This window comes from Salminus brasiliensis, chromosome 19 (assembly GCF_030463535.1).
Source record: "Salminus brasiliensis chromosome 19, fSalBra1.hap2, whole genome shotgun sequence".
NCBI lineage: Eukaryota > Metazoa > Chordata > Actinopteri > Characiformes > Bryconidae > Salminus > Salminus brasiliensis.
In genome coordinates, this window is record NC_132896.1 from 3,463,652 (window position 1) to 3,479,852 (window position 16,201).

At 42.2% G+C, this 16,201-nt stretch overlaps 1 protein-coding gene across 2 annotated transcripts in view; it reads left to right on the forward strand.

Annotated features, from left to right (window-relative positions):
• ciapin1 (cytokine induced apoptosis inhibitor 1) overlaps positions 1 to 16,201 on the forward strand; it is a 303,079-nt gene that overhangs the window by 93,727 nt on the left and 193,151 nt on the right. The window lies entirely within an intron of this gene.

Genomic DNA, 16,201 nt, shown 5'->3' on the forward strand with positions numbered 1-16,201 from the left:
TGTTAAAAGAGAATTTGCAAAATTAAATGGTTAAGACTAATGGCTGGAAGATTTTAGTGCCTCTAAAAGCTACATTAGAGACGGCTCCTCCATAAAATGTATATAAATATATTGCCTGATGCTCAAGACGGTGGTGTATGATAATTCTGCACTATGGTTCTGGCCTTTTAACACTTTTATGGCAGAGGGTTTGCATAGTCAATACAACGACTATATCTGCACTGAGGACATGGTGACCCCCAGGTTCCTATCACCTCACCACCACTATAAAGGAATCTCCACTGATAAATTCCACACCAACCCACTCTAAAAGACTGAAGGTTTACATCCCAGTGACTGAACTATGCAGTGATTCTGAAAAATCTGTGAACTTCCCCTTTAAGTCTTAGAGAAAGTACTGTAAGTAATGCTGTCTTCACCATTTCAGGATAATTTTAAAAAGTACTACAGTATGACTGTATGACTGCTCTTGTTTGGTACGGCTAAGGTTGTCATTTAGCTCTAGTCTTCTTGGATTTGCAGTGGTTTTGGTGCGTCGAAACTTCAACATCAACGGCTCTGAACATACTGTACATAACCGAAACGAGGTCAGCCCAATGTAGGCCAGAGACATCTCTACCATTCTGCGGGCAAACTTAAACACCGCACACGGCAGGAGACAGCCTCCTTTTTTGAGCGTCTCAACGTGAACAGAAATAAAGACTGAAAAGGTCTCCTGCTATTGTTGAACAGCTCCACATTGAAAAAGGTTACAGGGAATTATACAGTATATATATATATATATATATATATATATATATATATATATACACACACTATATGTATGTATATGTATGTATATACAGGGAATTGTAACAATTGTTTATGTACTATAATTAATAGGATATAGTATACAATATATATACATATGTAGGTATACAAACACACACACTATTTATATATATATATTTTTTACATATATATATATGTGTATATATATGTAAAAAAAATATATATATATATATATATATTTACAGTACTAGAGAAATAATTGTTACAACTACTTGTTACCCTGTATATACATACATATACATACATATAGTGTCTAGAGCATTGTCTATACATACATATAGTGTCTAGAGCATTTTCACTTTCTCCTGTAAAATCATTATTTTGAAGATTAATGTTTATATCAGCTAGAATCCAAAACACCCTTCTAATCTTAGACTCTACTAAATCCAGAAGTCAGTCTGGAGACACAATCCTCTACACACTCTACACTCTGCACACTCAGTACTCTCAGAAGAGGAGGGTCTTCAGTCTGGGTTTGAGGACAGTGAGTGTTGGACTCTGCTGTTCGGACACCCAGGAGAAGTTCGTTCCACCACTTCGGTGCAGGACAGTAAAAAGTCTGGACGCTCGTCTTCCGTGGATCTTAAAGGACGGCGGGTCGAGCCAAGCCGTACTTGAAGCTGGAAGGGCTCTTGGTGCAGATCAGCTTTTGACCATCGCCATCAAGTACGGAGGGGCTGGCTGGTCCAGTCTTGGCTTTGTAGGAGTCAGGGGTTTGAAGCTGATGCGGGCTACAGCAGCTACAGGAAGCCACTCTACTCTGTCCACCAATCTCAATCGCTGAATTAATTATGCAGTGAATCTGAAAACACTCAAATCCCCCATGAAGTTATGTTTGCACTGCAGCATCTTTAAGTTAATTCTATTATTGGTAAATATTTGTAATACAGACTGTGTCCACTAAAGCACGTCTGACTCAGAAAACCTTCAGAGAGGAAAACATCTTATACAACACGTTTCCGCTGGCAGTTATGCCTCAATACTGCCACAATATTAGTTGAAATCTCTGTCTATCTGTCGGGAAGAGAGGCCATATTGATTTACCGGATGACACACGTGTCAAGGAACGAATACTTTCAGGCCGTCTACTGAAGACGGAGACGCGCTCTTTACTCCCCCCATTTCTTTTTGCCAATCTTCAGAGAGCCCTTATCGTATTCGGGACGCCGCCTGGACAATTCAGCCTCCATCGCCCCTGTCTCTAAATACACCAGACCTACTTTTGCAGGGCTTGGACAGTGTGAGTAATATTTCTGTTGGAATGGAGGATGGCTTACTGCACCGGTCCAGTTTTAAGCCCCCCCCCACCTACCTGGCCCTTCCAAACACCTCCCCCCAACTCCATCCCCGCACCCAACATCCGACTGGCAGAGCAGGGAAAGGCAAATGAAGGTGAAGGATATGTGTGATATGGGCGATGGGTTAATGCAGCAAGATAGAAAGACCATGAGCGAGAGTGCGAGTGAGGGTGCGAATGAGCGCGAGTGAGCAAGGGAACAAGTAAGTGTAAAAAAAAGAATCCCCCGCTCGCTTCGGGATTGAACTCATGACTGCACTCAGAATTCAGTGTTAATTGGCCTCAGAAATATATATATGTATATATCAAACTCAAGACCCTGGGGTCATAGTAGCAGGACACTGGGACCACTGTGAGGCCTGTATATGGGGCTGGTATGTGGGGCCTGTAAGGTTAGTCCAACTGGGAACCAGAACTTTTGTCCCCACGTTGGCCCCACATATGGATGCCCAGTGATGGGAGGGACCAGGAAGGGTTAAACATAGGCGCCATCTGGGTTGTACACAGCATACAGGGCCCAGATGGTGCCTGTTTGGGAAGTAAAAATGTATGTACAAACCAATTCAGAGCCCATACCCGCCTGGAACCCGCCTGGAACCCAGCTAGCCCATGTTCCATCCCACCTATGTGAGCCCCATACATGAGCATGCTGACTGGGAGAGCTTACGGCTGCGGAATGGCCCTCACAGTCCCCACAGTGGAGTGTGCATTTGAGCACCGTGCCAGTAGTAGCTTCACCTCCCAGGTGAATTCACTACTAAAAAGAGATGTCCACATACTTTTGGCCCTTAAGCAGATAGATGTAGATGTATTCAAACAACCTCACAGCACATCTGCTGTTTGCGTAAAAACCATAACATTAAAGCCACCTGCTTAATATTCTGTAGACACCCTTGTGTCCCCAGAAGAGCTCCACAAGGCCACTGAAGGTGTCCTGCTGTGGTATCTGACACCAACGCTGACTAGCGTTAGCAGCAGATCCTGTAAGTCCCATAAGTGGGAAGTGAGGTGGGACCTCCATGAGCTTCAGAAAGCCCTAGGCTCCCTAGACCCTTCCTTGGAGCACTTTTCGTAAGTACTGTCCACACACACACAAGACCTGCCTGATGTTTTTTGGAGATGTTCTGACCCAGTCGTCTATCTAGAACATCACAGTTTGGTTCTCGACAAAAGGTCTCGGGTTCTTCCACCTGCTTCGACATCTTCATCAACCTCAAGAACTGACCCTGTTCACTTGCTGCCTAATATACTAATATATGCACCATTTCGGTGCTATGTAGAACCTTTTTGGTACCGAAGGTTCCGTTTAGAACCGTCTACAAAGGTGTTCCACTGATTAGAAGACCACTTGCCCGTTTGCCCTGCTTTCAACACGTCACCTTCAAGAACTGATGGTTCTGTGCCACTGGAACCAGATAAGCAGTGTCAGTAATCCCTTCACTGGTCAGTGGTTTTAATGTTCTGGCTGATTGCTGATGTGTATTACGGCAAAATCAATCGATTGATCATTGTGATCAGTGATCACTGTAAACTCAAGCCTATCCCTTTTCTTCAGTGCTGGATTGCCTCTCTCAGGTGTTAATTAGCACCTTGATGTGTACCTTGTCACGTGGCTCGTACCTGTCACGTGGGCTCCCCCACCACAACAAAGGTTACTTTTGCAGACTCAGGAGATCCGGGGTCTTTGGGGGAGGACCTGGACCTGCACCTGCATTTTTGGGTGCTGTGACTCCAGAGTTACCTGATTCCAACGTGTGCCTCATTTACATATGAATGAATAAATAAACAATATTGCACGTGCACGGCTGCTGTCTGAAGTAGGTAAACTAGCAGGTAAAGGTGTGTTGATGCCATTTACTTTATTCATCTCTCTCTCTCTCTCTCTCTCTCTCTCTCTCTTACGCTCTCTTTCTATGTGTGTGTGTGTGTGTGAGGAGCTCGACGACTCCGCCCCCTCCTCCTCCTCCCTTCTGCCTGGTTTTGCTGGAAAGGCTTCTGGAGTTCAGTCTCCCCCCATCCTTCACTCCACTGCGCCTCCAACTCTCTCCATCTCCATCCTCCTCCTCCTCCTCCTGCTGCTGCTGCTGCTCTCCTCTCTTCTCCATCACCTCCTTCTTCTCCCTCTCATCTCTGCTGCTGCTCGATCTGTGGACAGTTCTTGTTTCTGGTGCCGTTGGGAAGAGGGATGTGGTTCTGCAGGCTGTGAAAGTGTCTTCTTCAGCTCCAGGTGGGTTTGCTTGTGCCTCTCCGGTTCCGGTTCTGGTTCTGGTTTAGTTGGGTAGAACTTTGGCGCGCGTGTGGAGTGGATGAGCAGAGCTGAAGTTTCTGCAAAACGCTGTTCATGGGGGGTTTCGGGGTGAAGAGGTGTGTAACAGGCGCGCGAGGATTCGTAGTGGTGAAGGTTGGGTTCTGGAGCGGTTCTAGGTCAGGTTCTCGTATTTAATGCGTTGGATGGCTCTCCTTAGGGAAACTGGGTGGGCTTGTCCTGTCGAGCTGAAGTTGTGTGGACTGGCTGAACTGGGCTTCAGTGAGATGGAGCTGCTGGTTCCACGTGTAGAAATATTAATAATAATAATAATAATAATAATAATAATAACAGTTACCAAGACAACGTGATCATAATTTCAGAATTATTTATTTGATGGTCCTTATGACCATCTCCTATTCACCTCAAGCATGTAGAGTTCTGTATAGTCCTGAAAATGGGTTCTTTGACTTTTGGTGCTATATAGAACCATTTTTAAAAGGCTGTTGCTATGTAAAACCACTGAGCCATGTTTTTATGATGTACACTCATTGCAAAAAGGGTTCTAGATAGTACTGATAAGGGTTATTTGACCATTTCAGTGTTCTTTGGAATTATTTATAGAGGCTAGTGCCATTTAGAACCATTAAACCATGTTATTATGATGTGCACTAATTGCAAAAGGGGTTCTAGATAGTACTGATAAGGGTTATTTGACCATTTCAGTGTTCTTTGGAATTATTTATAGAGGCTAGTGCCATTTAGAACCATTAAACCATGTTATTATGATGTGCACTAATTGCAAAAGGGGTTCTAGATAGTACTGATAAGGGTTATTTGACCATTTCAGTGTTCTTTAGAATTATTTATAAAAGGCTAGTGCCATTTAGAACCATTAAACCATGTTTCTATGATGTACACTCATTGCAAAAAGGGTTCTAGATAGTACTGATAAGGGTTATTTGACCCTTTCAGTGCTATATAAAATTATTTATAAAAGGTTAGTACTATTTAGAACCATTAAACCATGTTTTTATGATGTGCACTAATTGCAAAAAGGGTTCTAGATAGTACTGATAAGGGTTATTTGACCCTTTCAGTGCTCTATAGAATTATTTATAGAGGCTAGTGCCATTTAGGACCATTAAACCATGTTTTTATGATGTACACTCATTGCAAAAAGGGTTCTAGATAGTACTGATAAGGGTTATTTGACCATTTCAGTGTTCTTTAGAATTATTTATAAAAGGCTAGTGCCATTTAGAACCATTAAACCATGTTTCTATGATGTACACTCATTGCAAAAAGGGTTCTAGATAGTACTGATAAGGGTTATTTGACCCTTTCAGTGCTATATAAAATTATTTATAAAAGGTTAGTACTATTTAGAACCATTAAACCATGTTTTTATGATGTGCACTAATTGCAAAAAGGGTTCTAGATAGTACTGGAAAGGGCTATTTGACCCTTTTAGTGTTACATAGAACCATTTTTAAAAGGCTAGTGCTATTTAGAACAATGTTTTATGGTGTGCACTCATTGCAGAAATAGTTCTAGATAGTACTGAAAATGGTTCTTTCACTTCTAACAGTATGGAACCCTTTTGGAGCTAAATAGAACCATTTTTAGAAGGCTAGTGCTATGTAGAATCATTAAACCATGTTTTTATGATGTGCACTCATTGCAAAAAGGGTTCTAGATAGTACTGATAAGGGTTATTTGACCCTTTCAGTGCTATATAGAGTCATTTTTAACTCTGGTGCTATGTAGAACCATTAAACAATGTTTTTATGATGTGCACTCATTGCAGAAAGGGTTCTATATAGTACTGAAAATGATTCTTTGACTTCAAGCAATAGTGGAACCTTTTTTTTCCCTGGCAAGGGACCATTTAAGCATTAAATGGTTAATTGGGTTGTCGTCGTTCTATATATGATAAAGAACCATATTTTTATCATGTACACTTTAATAATAGTGGAACCAACTTGTATGGTTCCCAGGCTTTCTGTCTTTTATGTCCAACCATAAAGAAGAACCATTTAACCATTTAGACAAATGATTCTTTGAGTATTGGTTTGTTGTAATTAATAGCCATCATTATTAAAGAACCATTAAGGAACCATGTTTTGGGGTGTACACCCTTTTGCAAACAGGGTTCTATAGGGTACTGAAAAGGGGTCTTGGATGTAACAATAGTGAAATCCTTGTTTAACTTTAAAAGGTTCTAGGCCTTCCCATCATAACCATTTATCTTTGTTATGATTCTAAAGCTGTTCTAGAGGTTCTAAAGCTTTGCATCAAAACCGTTTACCAGACATTAACCAACCATTTAAGCATTCAAAGGGTTCTTCATCGTTCTATATAGAACCATTGTCTTCACTAAAGGATCTTTGAAGAACATATTTTACAGTGTACACTTTTTGCAGACAGGGTTCTATATAGTACTAAAAAGGGTCCTTTGACTCATAACAACAGTATGGTGCCACATAGAGCCACTTGTTCTAGAGGTTCTAGAGCTTTGCATCACTACCATTTTAGCAGACAAAGAACCATTTAAGCATTCAAAGGGTTCTTCACCGTTCTATATAGAACCATTGCATTTACTTAAGGATCTTTGACTCTTAACAACAGTATGGTGCCACATAGAGCCACTTGTTCTAGACGTTCTAGAGCTTTGCATCACTACCATTTTAGCAGACAAAGAACCATTTAAGCATTCAAAGGGTTCTTCACCGTTCTATATAGAACCATTGCATTTACTAAAGGATATTTGACCCGTAACAGCAGTATGGGGCCACATAGAACCACTTGTTCTAGAGGTTCTAGAGTCAATATAGAACCATTGCCTTTACTAAAGAATCTTTGAAGAACATGATTAACAATTTGTAGACTTTTTGTCAGCAGGGTTCTAAACAGGGTTCTTTGACACGTAACAACAATATGTTCCCACAAAGAACCACTTTAAGGGTTCCAGAGCTTCCCACTACAACCATTGAACCTGAGAAATAACCACCTAAGCATTCGAATGGTTGGTTGAGTGTTCAGGGTTCTAACTGCTTAAAAGAACCCTAGGTAAACGGCCTTGTTAAAGGGCATGGTCATTAGCATAGCGTATTAGGCCGTGTAGCCAAATGCCAGCCGTTATTAGACTGATGATGTTTTTCATATTTCAGATGTTGGTCTGTTTCTGGGGCTCCGGCTGCCTGCTCTACCCTCTGCTCTCGTAGCGTAGCCTGCATGCTTCCCTCCTCTTCTAGGTGCTTTCTCTTGAAGCTGCTGCATCGTAAATCAGCCTCCTTGGTTGTCAGTGGAGGAGTAGAAGGCAGAGCAGAGTGGAGGAGGAAGGAAGGCGAATCCCACCATCTAAAGCCCCCTGACATCTTTCTCTGTCTCCTCTCAAAGTCACCTGGCCTGCCGATACCCGCATAACTCACACGCTCTAAACTGGGCTGTCAATAAAGTGAGGGTGGGTGATCAATAATTTAATCTACCCTTACTAGCCACTGGCTGCAGCTGAGAAATGACTGCGATCAGTGTCACTGTTTGGGTTATCAGTGAGATATTTAATGATCTATGGCTGAGGGGCTGCTGCTGTGTTGGGTGTGCTAACACAGGTGTGTTGGGGCTGTGACTTTTTGTAGAGCCCCGGCCTGAGCCGTACAAACACTGAGGTACCTCATGTGAATTAACTACCTCGTCTACATTAACTACCTCATCTGCATTAACTACATCATCAGCATTAACTACCTCGTCTGCATTAACTACATCATGAGCATTAACTACCTCATCTGCATTAACTACCTCATCAGCATTAACTACCTCATCTGTGTTAGCTACCTTATCTGCATTGCCTACCTCATGTACGTTCGCTACCTCATCTGTTAGCTACCTCATCTGCATTAACTACATCATCAGCATTAACTACCTCGTCTGCATTAACTACCTCATCAGCATTAACTACCTCGTCTGCATTAACTACCTCATCAGCATTAACTACCTCATCTGCATTAACTACCTCATCAGCATTAACTACCTCATCTGTGTTAGCTACCTTATCTGCATTGCCTACCTCATGTACGTTCGCTACCTCATCTGTTAGCTACCTCATCTGCGTTAGCTACCTCATCTGCGTTAGCTACCTCGTCTGCGTTACCTACCTCGTCTGCATTAACTACCTCATCTGCGTTAGCTACCTCTTTTGCGTTAGCTACCTCGTCTGCATTAACTACCTCATCTGCGTTAGCTACCGCATCTGTGTTAGCTACCTCGTCTGCGTTAGCTACCTCATCTGCATTAACTACCTCATCTGCGTTAGCTACCTCTTCTGCATTAGCTACCTTGTCTGCATTAACTACCTCATCTGTGTTAGCTACCGCATCTGTGTTAGCTATCTTGTCTGCATTGCCTTCCTCGTGCACATTCACTACCTCATCTGTTAGCTACCTTATCCGTATTAGCTGCCTCATCTGCATTAACTACCTCATCAGCATTAACTACCTCATCTGTTAGCTACCTTATCCGTATTAGGTACCTCATCTGCGTTAACTACCTCATCTGCGTTAACTACCTCATCTGCATTAACTACCTCATCAGCATTAACTACCTCATCTGTGTTAGCTACCTTATCTGCATTGCCTACCTCATGCACATTCACTACCTCATCTGTTTGCTACCTTATCCGTATTAGGTACCTCCTTTGCTTTAGCTACCTCATCTGCATTAACTGCCTCATGCACATTCGGTACCTATCTACTTCATCTGTGTTATCTATCTCATCTGCATTATCTACCTCATCTGTGTTAGCTACCTTATCTGCATTGCCTACCTCATGCACATTCACTACCTCATCTGTCAGCTACCTTATGCTTATGAATCATTTGCATTATTCGTATTAGCCATCTCATTTGCATTATTTGTGTTAGCCATCTCCTTTGCTTTAGCTGCCTCGTCTGCATGACCTACCTCATTTGCATTATTCGTATTAGCCACCTCATTTGCATTATTCGTATTAGCCACCTCATTTGCTTTAGCTACCTCATCTGCATGACCTACCTCATTTGTATTAGCTACCTCATGAGCATTTGTTACCTCATCTGTATTAGCTGCCTCATTTTCATTAGCTATGCCACCTATGTTAGCAACAGATAACACCACTACCTGCCATTGAGCTACCACACCACGTGGGAGACGGGGTTCGATTCCTGGTCTGGATAACTTTACTACGCTCCACCAATGAGAGTCCTTGGGCAAGACTCCTAACACTACATTAGCCCACCTCTGTAATACGAGTAAATCTCATCTACCCTATCTAGGTCATTGTTTGGTCAGCTAGTCAACAGTTATGCATTAGCTATGTACCTCATCGACCATAGCAACCATGTCTATGCTACCTAGCTAATCCTTGTTAGCCTCCTCATCTGTGTTAGCTGCCTCGACTGCGCTGACCTTGTTTAACCTTTTTTACTAGTTCATTTAATTGTATTTACTACAAAGTTTGCTTTTTAATAACATTTAGCCTGGGACTTGCTCTAGAGGCAGTGTAGGGAAGAAGTGTGTGTGTGTGTGTGTGTGTGTGTGTGTGTGTATTTGTTTGTGTTAGAGGTGTTTTGAAAACAGTAAATTCCTACTGGAATTTGTGCTAGCGAAAATCTCCTGCATGCTTACTTTACTGCTTAATTATTTATGCGTTAATCAATGTTTATTGGAGGTATCCTTCTAGGAAATTGCACAGCAGTGAAATTCGGAGGGCATTTGTTTGTAATCTCCCAAAGGGTGGTGCAGCCCACCAGATATTGCGACAGTTACGCATGGTCTTTTTAAGAGAGTTTTTTTTAGGTCAGCATTATTCAGAGATGGCATATTATGCACACACCCAGAAACCACCCCCCACCCCCCTCCCTCCCTTCTCACTGCTTGGATTGTGGGTCTCCTGGGCTTTCCGAGCTGCGACTCCATAGCAACGGAGGAGACAAATGCCAACAGTGACATCTCTGAGTAGTCACAGCCACATCCCATTGTGTTGCAATGATAAGTATCTAGAGAGTTCTGAGAGACATTGACCCGAGCTGGTCGATCGCTGTTCTCTGGTCTTTTAGGTGTTTTGGGGTCTGGGTTTTTTTTTTCAGGGACAATTCTCTTTCCATTCTAAAGCTCATGGGTTAAAAGGACTGGAGAATAGATGGAAGCGGCATCATTAGCTGAATGTACCACAAACCGAAGTCGTTCAATTACTTTCTGAGAGTTTCTGAGAAAAGAATGGAAACTTGAGGGCATCTCAATGAGCTACCTTCTGGCTTCGTTACAATTAGAGCCCCATGTACTCAGCATTGGCCAGGTTCCTTAGCATCCGAGGGAGGGTTCTCTACAGCGGTTCTGTGATTTTCTAATGCTACAAAAATGTTTGCTAGATTAGAACGACTGTTGCCGTTCTGTAATTGGTGGAAAGACTTCATTCCATGCTACCTAATCATTTCCGCCCCCAAGGGGTCCCAAGTACCTGTCGATGTAACGATGATTCCCCCCACATGAATTGGACTACACTGCATGAAAGTATGTGGACACCAGGACATCACATCTAAAATGCTGGAATTTAGATTTAGTGCCTAGAATGGAAAACTGAATTTACTCCTACATGTCCAAATATTTATGGACACTCCTTCTAATGAGTGCATTTAGCTACTTTAAGTTTCACCCTTGAAATGCTGCCTAATAATGCCAGGTGTGGGCTAGAGGGGGGGTGTGGAATGGAATGATGGGTGGTGGAGCTCCATCCAGTACTTTTGGGATGAGTTGGGGAGTTAGGGATGATGAGGTGGACACAATCAAATCCTCACAGCAATGCTCCTCCAAAAAGCCTTCTTCCCTGGACAGTAGAGATAGTTACTCCAACAAAAGCAGGATAGTCCCTTTTTAATAAGAAATTGATTTCAGAAGAAGCAATAAATAAGCAAGTGTCCCAATACTTTTGTCCATGTAGCGTATATCTTGGCATAGTTGAATAATGAGAGCTCGGTACATGGAAGCCACAAACCAAGACCCTCAAACACTGTTATCTTCTTAATAAAATGTATTAAGGACCAGGTAACGGAAAAATATGCGACCTCTGGTTGCTATGGGAACCGGGGCTTGTGACTGCAGCTTAGCCTGATGCCACTGCCTGGGGAAACCCTAAAGCAAACCCCAGCCTAGAAACATTGCAGATGTTGGCAGCCCTGTTATTCTTTTAGGTAATTAATAAATAATGACATTATCCTTGTCACAGCGCTAAAAACGTAATTAGGGCTATGCTAACACTGTGGGTAGACATGTTGATTTTATGTAAGGTGTCACAGTGCCTCACTGTAAACCAACCAATCAGAGCAGAGCTTGCTGATTTATTCATGAGCAAAAGGACAATCAACTTGTTTCATTCTGAAGCCAAATAACAGGGTTGTAAATATGACTGTAAAACCATGTCAGAGCATTTTATACCCCAATCAAAGTACTAAATTAATGCTGATTAATTGGCATCTGTAAAAACACTGACCGCTTTCCTAAGCACTGGATTAGTAAAAATGAATAAATAAACAAACAAACAAACAAATAAATAAATAATAATGATAAAAATATTGGATTAGAGATTTGTAAGTGTGAAGAACCTTTCTCAGGTCTAAAGTAGCTTCTTCAGACTTCAGAACCATGACATTCCTCAATACTGCTGACCTAAATGTGCTTAATCTTAATTACAGGATTTGATTATTGTTTATATATCAGCATCAGCAGATTTTATATGATATATACAGTCATGCCCGAAAGTATTCATACCCCTGTCAAAGTTTGACTTAAATTTACTTTTATTTAACCAGAAATTATATTTTTGCCTGGAAATGACACAGGCATCTCCCAGGAGATAACACGATGATGTACAAGAGGCATCATTGTGGGAAAAAATATTTCTCAGCTTTTATACACATTTGAACAAAAAGTGGCATGTCCAAAATTATTCATACCCTTCTCAATAATTAATAGAAAAGCCTTTATTGGCTATTACAGCAATCAAACGCTTCCTGTAATTGCTGACCAGCTTTTTGCATGTCTCCACTGGTATTTTTGCCCATTCATCTTTAGTGATGAGCTCCAACTCTTTGAGGTTCGAGGGTCTCCTTGCCATCACCCTGATCTTTAGCTCCCTCCACAGATTCTCAATTGGATTCAAGTCAGTTTTTGTCTGCTAACCATTTCTTCACCACTTTGGCTGTGTGTTTTGGGTCGTTGTCGTGCTGAAATGTCCACCGGTTCCCAAGGCCAAGTTTCTCTGCAGACTGCCTGATGTTGTTGTTGAGAATCTTGATTTTCTGCGATCAAGTTCCCTGGTCCATTGGCTGAAAAACACCCCCAAAACATTAGGTTCCCACCACCATGTTTGACAGTGGGGATGGTGTTCTTAGGGTTGAAGGCTTCTCTTTTTTTACGCCAAATGGTGCACACATCATTGTGGCCAAACAATTCAATTTTTGTTTCATCTGACCATAAAACAGAACACCAGAAGTCTTCTTCTTTGTCCAGATGAGCATTTGCAAAGGTCAAGCGGGCTTTTGTGTGCCTTTTCTGGAGAAGTGGTGTCCTCCTTGGCCTGCGTCCGTGGAACCCAGCAGTGTGCAGTGTCCGTTGAACTGTCTGCCTTGAGATGTCGCCACCAGCAGAGTCCAGATTCACCAGGATGGCCTTGGTGGTGATCCTTGGATTTTTCTTCACCTCTCTCACTATTCTCCTGGCCAGCACAGGTGTCACTTTTGGCTTCCGACCACATCTTCTGAGATTTTCCACAGTGCGGAACTTCTTGTATTTTTTAATAATACTTTGCACTGTAGCCACTGGAACTTGAAAACATTTTGATATGGCTTTATAGCCCTTTCCTGACTTGTGAGCGGCCACAATGCACAGCCGCAGGTCCTTAGTGAGCTCCTTTGTCTTAGCCATGACTGTCCACAAACCAACTGCAGAGAGCTGCTGTTTTTCTCCTGTTGAGTTGATTAAAACAGCTGTTCCCAATGAATCAGGGTAATTAGGATGCTTTAAAACAGCTTGGACTATTTGGAATGGTATAGAACTTTGGATTTCCCCATATACTGTGACAGTTTTCAAAGGGTATGAATAATTTTGGACATGCCACTTTTTGTTCAAATGTGTATAAAAGCTGAGAAATACTTTTTCCCACAATGATGCCTCTTGTACATCATCGTGTTATCTCCTGGGAGATGCCTGTGTCGTTTCAAGGCAAAAATATAACTTCTGGTTAAATAAAAGTAAATTTAAGTCAAACTTTGCCAGGGGTATGAATACTTTCGGGCATGACTGTATATATCAGATAGCAGCATCAGTGATTGGACAAGAGATCAACAAACCCTATGACACAACCATAAAACCCCGCCAGAGGCGACAGTGGCAAGGAAAACTCCTCATAAGACTGTTCTTCTGCTCAGGTATGCTGATATGATCATAACAGACTACACTAATATAATCATAGTAGTGATGGCAAAAATAATAAGAGTAAAAATTATGGTAATGGTGGGAATTAGTGTATCGGTATCGGCAAAAGCAAGAGTCTTTAATACTGAAAAAAGTTAATCCACAAAAAAAGTCCAAGAAGATCCAAGTCAAAACCAATGGAGTAGAAGAGTGCATGACGGAAGCAGGGACGTAATCGAGAAACAAAGCCAAGGTCAAAACCAGAAGAAGGCAGTATCCAAACATCAAACCAAAAGGGCTAGACGAGAAGCTGAAAAATGTTAGACCGCAAAAACGGGAACACAGAATGGCGACAGGTACGTGAACGCTCGGTATGCAATGATAAAAGCAATATAAACTAACGACACATGCAGACCTAAATACAAAATCAAAACAAAAGACACAGGTGAAACCGGTTAGTATTCAGGTGACGTGGACCGTGGAAACCTGATTGGTCCCTGATTGGTCCCTGATTGGTTGCTTGAGATCCTGTGACTGTCATGGAGGAACAAGGGGTACTCTGGGATATGGAGTCCTGCACATTGTTAGAGTGTGAAGGCAGACCCGGGTCAGCATCAGAAACTTTTCAAATGTGCAGTTCCTCAACCAGTACATGCTTTTCTTTTTGAGGATTATCTGGATTTGAGTTGGTATTTCTATCGGTATCAGTAATGTAGGGTAGACAGCTAGTCCAAAGCAGAAAACCCAACGGTCAGTCTTCCATCAATGTCAGGCCAAACAGGTGGACGATCATTATCTCTGAATATGGTTACAAGATGGAATTTGCTCTGTTGGGATTTAAAGAGTACAGAGAATGTGAACATTTGCAGAGTGTGGCTAATGACCGACAGAGGTATCCTAAGGGAGGTACCAGAAGGTAACACAGACACGGGCGCACCCTGAAACACTGGCGTCCATCACCTTCACATGTCCACAAATCTAAGAGATTGCATGCAAGCGGTGGGGCAGCACCGGCACCTCAGTATGCCACAATTTCCCCTTTCCATGAACCCATGAACCCCTGGACCTGCAACCTGTACCTGGAGGGAAGTTTTCATATCAGTGTGTCCTTAAACTCTCGTTACGCTGAGTAAGTTCAACCAACAGCAGCTATGAAAGCCTGTATTTGTGGGCAGAGCATGGACGGCTCAGTGACAGGATGAGCGCTCAGTGCTTGTCTTTCCTGCAGAGATGAGAAAAGAGAGAAGTGTCCCAGTAGGCCGGCTTTTTTCCGCCCCATAGCGTCCACTTCCAGCCTCGGCTGATGTATGTACACGAGTGAGGACAGTGAGCCTGTGGCAGCGGCAGTGCTAGCGTCCAAAGCAAAGGCTTCAGAGCTCTCCTTTAAGCACACCAGCGACCAATTATCTACTCCCGCATCCCGGACTGTTGGGGTGCGCGTTGTTTTATGCATGGCATTGATTTTGAGCATGAAAGGAATTGTTAAACTGATTATTGAGACGTGGCATTGATTTCGTATTATGAAAGATGAATACATGAGCAGATCTGAAGCCGAGTCGAAGGGTTTTACTCTGAGCTGATTCAGTTTCCCAAAGAATAGCAGAAATATATGTTTATATTATTATATACAATAAAATGCAAATGAAATAAACTATATCTAACATATGCTATGTGGACAAAATTATTAGGACACCTGCTCATTCAGTGGTTCTTACGTAGTCAAGTGACGCCAGTCTCTCTAGTACATGTCAGGGGAGCATCATTATCAAGGCGCCACTTGATTACGTAAGAACCACTGAATGAACGGGTGTCCAAATACTTTTGTCCATATAGCATATGTTAGATACAGTTTATTTCATATGCATTTTATTGTATATAATAATATAAACATATATTTCTGCTATTCTTTTGGAAATCAGCTGAATCAGCTCAGAGTACAACCCTTTACCTCGGCTTCAGATCCGCTATGTGGTTGGTGTGGCGCAACAGATAACACCACTACCTACCAGTGCGCTACCACAGCATGTGGGAGACTGGGGTTCAGTTCCTGGTCTGGGTGACTGGGTGCTGTGCTACACCAATAAGAGTCCTTGGGTAAGCCTCCTAACACTACATTGGTCCATTTCTGTAATATGAGTAACCTTGTAAGTCGTTCTGCATGAGGGTGTCAGCTAAACGCTGTAAATGTAATCATAATGACTTTGAAGCTGCTTTTTTTATTTGAAGGTAAAATGCTTTTTTTAATATAATATTTTATATTATTTCTAATTGAAATTAGAAATTTCCAGCAATGGGTGAAGACTAGCACATGTCTCCACTGAGTGCAGCTAACAGACCTCTCTCCAGTCTTACTATATGATGAACGGACCAATAGAAATGCT